General features: G+C 57.4%; 1 protein-coding gene across 3 annotated transcripts in view; it reads right to left on the minus strand.

The window, feature by feature from the left end:
- FURIN (furin, paired basic amino acid cleaving enzyme) overlaps positions 1-5,487 on the minus strand; it is a 16,363-nt gene extending 10,876 nt beyond the window's left edge. The window contains exon 1 of one of the 3 annotated variants that reach the window (XM_007470554.1): positions 5,440-5,487. The gene's annotated coding sequence lies outside the window, so the exon portion shown is untranslated. Of the gene's footprint in view, positions 1-104; positions 337-1,574; positions 1,642-5,439 lie in introns of those variants that run through there. The other 2 variants (XM_007470555.1, XM_007470556.1) reach the window with 2 other exon arrangements.
- Between the last annotated feature and the right edge of the window lie 1,218 nt (positions 5,488-6,705).

Genomic DNA, 6,705 nt, shown 5'->3' on the forward strand with positions numbered 1-6,705 from the left:
GGAGGGAGGGAGGGAGGGAGGGAGGACCCCCTCCCAAAAGAGCAGGCACTGAGAACAATGAATGAATGGGCTTCTCCCCACCCCCATCCCAGACTCTGACTCACCCTCTGAGTCCCAGTTCGGCTCAAACCCCGGAGGCTTGCTGTATTTCCAGCCTCCTGTGAGGCCCTCTCACATGGGAGTCAGCTCCAGGCTGTGGCCACAGAGAGACCTGTGGGTGCTCTTCGTGGCTGTGTTCTAGGTCAAAGCCCCTTTCTCCAGTCCCAGGAACCTCCTGACACAGACACCCACTCCGAGGCACCCAAACTGAACCTCCCCCAGGTCCAGCTGCTGTTTCCAAGGCACTGGGGGTCTGGCGTGGAAAGGGCTGCCTGGGAAACCTGGTCCCATCTCTCTTTCCAGCAAAGAGACACCAAGCCAGGTCCTGTAACAGGCACTGAAGGCTGCACTGAAATTCTGAATTCCAATCTTTACTCATTTTCTGTGTGATCTTAAGTCACTTCCTCTCTCTAGGCCTCAGTTTCCTAGATGGTAAAAACTGCTAGACCAGAGATTTTCAAACTTTTTTTTAAAGCCACAGAATCTTTAAAAAATCCAATCTTATGTGGAAGCCCAATATAGGAAATCGTAAAACTTCGGCCACTCTGGTTGAGACGGGTTAGGCTTGGCTACTCTCCTATGCTGTGCCCACACCTGGCCAGCAGCTGCCCAGCCCTCACTAGGCCACATCACCTGGGTTCCCCTCCCACTTCCCAAGTCAGAAAGAATTCTGACACCCTCCGGTGGAGGAGGGTCTGCACCCCCAGGGGCAGGGGTCTAGGGGATGGCGGGGAGAGCAGGTACTGACCTGACAAGTGACTGCTGTAAGACCTGTCTGGCAAGCAGGCCGCCCCTCAGTCCAGCCACACCCCACGGGGGCAGCAGGGGTCTCGGCCAGGCCTCCGCAGGAGGCAGCCCCGGAACCTACCTGAGCCAGCCTCCCAGCGCCCGCGGATCCCGCACCTGAGTGTCTCGCCGCTCAGGTGTGCAGGCGGGGACGAGGCCCGGGCGGTGAATAATCCCCTCCGCCTCGCGAACAGCCGCTCCTCCCCTCCCCCGGCGGGAGCGCAGGCCCTCCCCAGCCGCGGAGTGGGCGAGCCGGCGGCGGCCCCCGAAGGACGGCCCGGAGGCGGGAGCACCCGGCGCCTCTGGAATTCTCTCGCCATCCCGCCCCCAGCGGGGGCCCCACTGGCGCTTCCTGAGGTCAGAGGGCTCGCCCCGGCCCCAAACGGAAAAGTACCGGCACCTACAAGGGCTGGGAGCCAAGCCGGGCCCGACGCTCTCAGGTGGGCTGCGGGGCGCCCTTCCTGCTCCCCGCGGCTTCACCCGCGGGGCCGGCCCGGGGGCCAGTTTCGAAAGCCGGGCGGGCAGCCGGGCCCGGGCTGCCTCAGCGCCAGCGACCCCGACCCTCCCCCGCCTGGGCGCCCGGGCCGCGGAGCCCGCTCCTCCGACAGAGCGGCCCAGTCCGGCCGGCTTTCCTCGGGCCCGGCTCCCGGCGCGCTGCCTCCACCGGGCCCCGCGCCCTCGCCGCTTACCCTAGGGAGCCCAGGCGGGGAAACTTTTCCAGGCGAGCGCCGCGGCGGCTCGGGCGCCCCTCGGCCGAGCGGAGAGCCCCCGGCGGCGGGGCCTGGGCTCGATGCGGTCCCCGCGCCCGGCAGCAGCGTCACCGCGCGGAGGCGAGGAGGAGCGGCGGCGCGGCCTCGGCCGGGCCGGCGACCAGGGCAGGGCTCGGCCTCGGCCTCGGCTCCGGCTCCGGCGCGGGCGGGGGCAGCGGCCGGGCCGCGGCGGCGGCGCGGCTTGTTTACTCGGGCCGCTGTCAGCGGCTGCGGCGGCCCGGGCTCCTCCTCCTCCGCCGCCGCGCCCCCTCCCCCTCGCGGCGCCACCTCCGCGCTCCCCAGCAGCCGCCGCAGCTGGCCCGCCGCGCCGCCCATGCCGACCGGCCCCGGGCCCGCGTTCGGAGCCTGAGCGCTGCAGAACCCGAGCTCCGGGCTCCGAGCGGCGGCCTTGCGGCCTTCCGGGGCGCCCACTGCCTCTGGCTCCCGGTCGGGGCAGGTAGGAAGTGGGGCCAGCGATCCCAAAGCCCTCGCGGCCGCCCGGCGCGTCGCCCAGGCCCCACTGCCCGCACCCCCGCCCCGGGCTCGGCTCTTCGCGCCGCGAGCTCCCCGGGCCAGCGGCCGCGGAGACCCGAACTCGGAACCCCCGTCAGGGGTTGGGAAGGGCTCGAGGCGTCACTCTGAGCCCAGTCTCGGCCGGATTCTAGGGAAGCTGGCCTTCTCCCCCCACGTCCCCACTCCTAAGCCACGAGTTTGGGCACGACCGAGTTAAGTGCCCTGGGATGACGTGCCTGGGGTACCCCATCTGAGGTCGGGCTTCCACCGCGCCTGGGCAAACCCCCTCGTCGCCTGCAGTTAGAGGACTCACGATTTTATTTGCATTTATATAGACAGGTGGCTAAGCAGAACAAGTAGCCCATCCCCTTTTAATTTTTTAAAAACTTTTTTTTTTTTAACTCCAACCGCCTGCCAGGCACCAGGCCAGTCATTTTATATTATTTCCTTCTCATGTACATTATTTAATCTACATAATCCTTTCAGGCTGACATTATTAATCCCATTTTACAGATAAGGAAACTGAGGTACACAAGGTTTAAATAATTTGCCCAAGATACCACAACTAGCAGGCCTCAGAGCCTGGAAGAGATCTAGGGCTTTGGCAGAGCCTGAATCTGAGCTACTTGCAATATACCAGCCGGCTCCTCTCCCTCCCTGGGTCCCTGCCCTAGAAAACGTCTGTGCTACTTGGCCGAGGCCACCACTGCTTGAGCTGAGAGAGAAAAGAGGGGAAATGTGGCCAAAAGCTCCCCAGGCTGGGTTATTCCAAGGTCACAGAGCAGTCTCTGCCCATCCTTTCCTGCTCGCTTTGAGATAACCTGGCAGAACAATATTATCCTGTGACCTCTTCAACACCGGTTTGGGGATAATGACAAAAACGAGCACCGAACACTGCAGAGCATGTTCTCTGAGCCGGGAGTGGTTCTCAGCTCTTTCCGTGTGTTAAATTATTTCATCCTTACCACAAACCCTGTAAGGTGGATACAATTTTCCTTTAGGGATCTTTCATGTATCACTATCTACAGAGGAGAAAACTGAGGCCCAGAGAACTTAAGTAACATTCGTAAAGTAACTCACTAGGTGACAAGTCAACCAGCAAACCTGCGTTCAAAACCCTGCAGTACTATTTTATACTATGCCATCTTAGACAAGTTACTTAATTCTCAGAGCCTCAATTTACCCCTCTGTAAAATGGAGATAATATTCAACGAGTGGGATAAGGTACTGTTTGGGCACCTGTACAAACAGTGCAAAAACCGGAAACTCAGGGAAGAATGTGCGGTCCTAAAAGTTGAGCCGGGAGATAAGTCCAGTTGGCCCCCTCTTGGAATGGGAACTGCCCCCAACAGGGAGCAAAGACTCCTAGGGGCCACCCTGGGATGGCCCCAACTAGCAGCATCAGCCACAGTTGGGAAAACAATACTTCTTCAGTCAGACCTAGGCAGGAAGTGAGTCACGGTTCTTCCTAAGTCTGTGAGCAAGAGATCCCTATTTAGGGGAAATAGGGACAGGGCTGGTCCCATCTAGCCTCAGAGCCCCCAGTACCCTTCCCCCTTGTCCTCTGACTTACAAGAAAGGTCAACCCAGAAAGAAAGCAATCCTGTCTGCCTCTAGGTGCCCCACCCATCCTGGAGGCTGGCCCCAGGGGAGCCTCAGTGGATCTGAGGGGAAGGAGGGGCTAGCCCTGTCTCAGACGGCTGCCACCCAGCAGAGGCACTGGAGCTTCCCAGTTTCTCCCGCCAGCCTGCCTCTCCAATCCTGCCTTTGGCATCAGGAGAATTCTTTCAACTATTGCTCAGAGGTGCATCACTGAGGGGAGGAGAGAGGAGAGGACCGAGAGAGTGAGCCCTTGCCCCGGAGGATCTCCACCTTAGTCTTGCTCCTATTTTAGGGTTTCCCGTACAACTGTACTTTACAACGATTCGGTTGTTAAAAAGAATGTGGGGCTTCCCTGGTGGCGCAGTGCTTGAGAGTCCGCCTGCCGATGCAGGAGACGCGGGTTCGTGCCCCGTTTCGGGAGGATCCCACATGCCGCGGAGTGGCTGGGCCCGTGAGCCATGGCCGCTGAGCCTGCGCGTCCGGAGCCTGTGCTCCGCAAATGGGAGAGGCCACAACAGTGAGAGGCCCGCATAACGCAAGAAAAAAAAAAAAAATAATGTGGAGGGAATTCCCAGGTGGTACAGTGGTTAAGACTCTGTGCTTCCACTGCAGGGGGCAAGGGTTCAATCCCTGGTCAGGGAGCTAAGATCCCTCATGCCATGCCGCGTGGCCAAAAAAACCCCCCAAAAACAAAAGAAAAAGAATGTGGAAGACACCCTCCTTGCGAAAAGTCCTCTGGAGAGAATCCCAGCTTGCCACAGCTGGTGACTGCTAGCCAACTTCTTTTTCTCCTGGAACAAGTCCTGTGGGCAGGTTTTGTTCTCTTTATCACTCCCAACAATTTGTCTGAGGCCTTAAAAGCCAGAAGGAACTAAACTGCCTGCAGAGACCAGGTCCACTGACTTGGGGCCCTAAGAGCCCAGGGGCCTCTGGATCACGTTATCAGTTTTACACAGCAGTTAATAGGACAGGAGGCACCACGTGACAGAAGTCTAGCAACAGACTTGTTGGGGGGTGACCTGTGGGGTGGAGCAGGGCCTGATGGGTAAGGCCTGAGGGAGGAAGGGGCTGTGACCAGTTCCCACCTTCTCAGCAGGGGGCCGGAGGAGCCGTCCAGCCAGCCAGGCCTCTCTTTATCCTTGGATTTGGGGCTAACCTGGGAGACTCCCAAGAGCAACCGTTGTCCTATGGTAAAATCCACCCAGTCACCCTTACCTCAGGCACTCCCATTGTCCCCTTGGAGTGCTCCGGGGGTCCCTTTCTCTCAAAATCTCTGCCCCACTCTCAGGCACCTCAAACAAAGCCTTCACAGCAGCACCCACACCTGGGCTTTTTCTTTTTTCTTCTTCTTTTTTTTTTTTGGCTGCACCAGTCGGCATGCAGGATCTTAGTTCCCGACCAGGGATCGAACCCACGACCCCTGCGGTGGAAGCGCAGAGTCTTAACCACTGGACTGCCAGGGAAGTCCCCCCACACCTGGTTTTAATCAAATTGTCTGCACCACATCCACACATGCATAGAAGAACAGACAACAAAATTTAATTGGTATTTTCTCTAAAAGGGTGGGATTTGAGAGCTTTTTGTTGTCTTCTTTTTGCTTACCTGCATTTTCAGGAATTTCTACAATAACTTTTAGAATAAGATAATTAAAATTTTAAGTCATGCAAAACTGAATAAAGCATGCCCATACTTCACCATCTAGCTCCAGAACAGCTGGGGTCCCTCCTGAACGCTGCTGGGGCAACAGTCAGCCTCCTCCTATCCCATCACTGGGCGGGGCCCTTCCAGTTCTGGCTAAACCACTTTGGGAAAACCTTCTTTATAGGACAGGCAAACAGGGTGTCTGTGTGGGTGTGGGGAGGAGCTAGAAGTGATGTGGTGGTGATGTATCTGGTCACACTGGGACAGGACTGCAGCACAGTCAGCCCTTCTCATGTTCCCAATTACTGGGCTAGCTCCGCACTTACCTGTTACCTGCTGGCTCTGCCGCCTCCCCAAGTCACTGGTCAGCTTAATGCTTCCCTTCTGCTGGCTCTGTGTCTTCTGCCTTGCCTTCAGTGCCCAGGCAGTGCTACCCACAATTGGGCACCAAATAGGTGCTTTGGGTGCAGTCTAGTCTGGCAGACATTCATTGGGCACCTGCTGAATGCCGGGCCCTGGGACCTCAAGCTGAGTCCCTTAGAACTTGTCCTCAGGAAGCCAGCAACCACCTCTGGGAGACTTAGGAGGTACCTGAGACATGACAGTATCTTCCTGAAGCTTCACCCTCCCTTCTGGCCTTGCAGCTCCAACAAGCTCTACCCTTCCTTCTCCCTCTTGATACAAAAAAGTAAAACAGTTAACGTGACTTCTTGTTGAATTTTCCTATCAGTTTTGTTACTGGAACAGGATTTTGCAACCTCACACTATTGACATCTTGGGCCAGGTTATTCTTGTTCTGGGAACTGTCCTTTGCATGGTAGGATGTTTAGCAACATCCCTGGTCTCTAAACACTAGGGGCCAGTTGCACCCCACCCCCTTTATGACAACCAAAAGTGTCCCCGGACATTGCCAAATGTCCCCTGGAGGGGGTGTGTAAAATTGCCCCCGGCTGAGAACCACTGGTCCAGAGTGAGGGCTGGGAGTGGTGCGGGAGACGGTAGGTGTGCCGGGGTTTCAGGCATCAGGGATTGTCTGCTGGGAACTATGCACTGAGACAGCAGGCAGCAAGGGAGAAAATTCCCAAACCCCAAACCGCCTGGCATGGCAATGCGACAAATGGGGCCATTTAGTGTTCAGGGCAAACAATCTTATGTATCTCCACGACGCCTGAGGACATCGGTCTCAGGAACGTTAATGATAATGTTGAACTGAGGAAAGGAACAATCACATTGATCACACTCTGTTTACTGAGGTGGGGAAGTGAGTGAGCCAGCTTCGCGTTAAATATGTATTTAGAAAGCAGATCAGTGGTGG

The sequence above is a fragment of the Lipotes vexillifer genome, unplaced genomic scaffold (genome assembly GCF_000442215.2).
Source record: "Lipotes vexillifer unplaced genomic scaffold, Lipotes_vexillifer_v1.1 scaffold412, whole genome shotgun sequence".
In the NCBI taxonomy this organism is placed as follows: domain Eukaryota; kingdom Metazoa; phylum Chordata; class Mammalia; order Artiodactyla; family Lipotidae; genus Lipotes; species Lipotes vexillifer.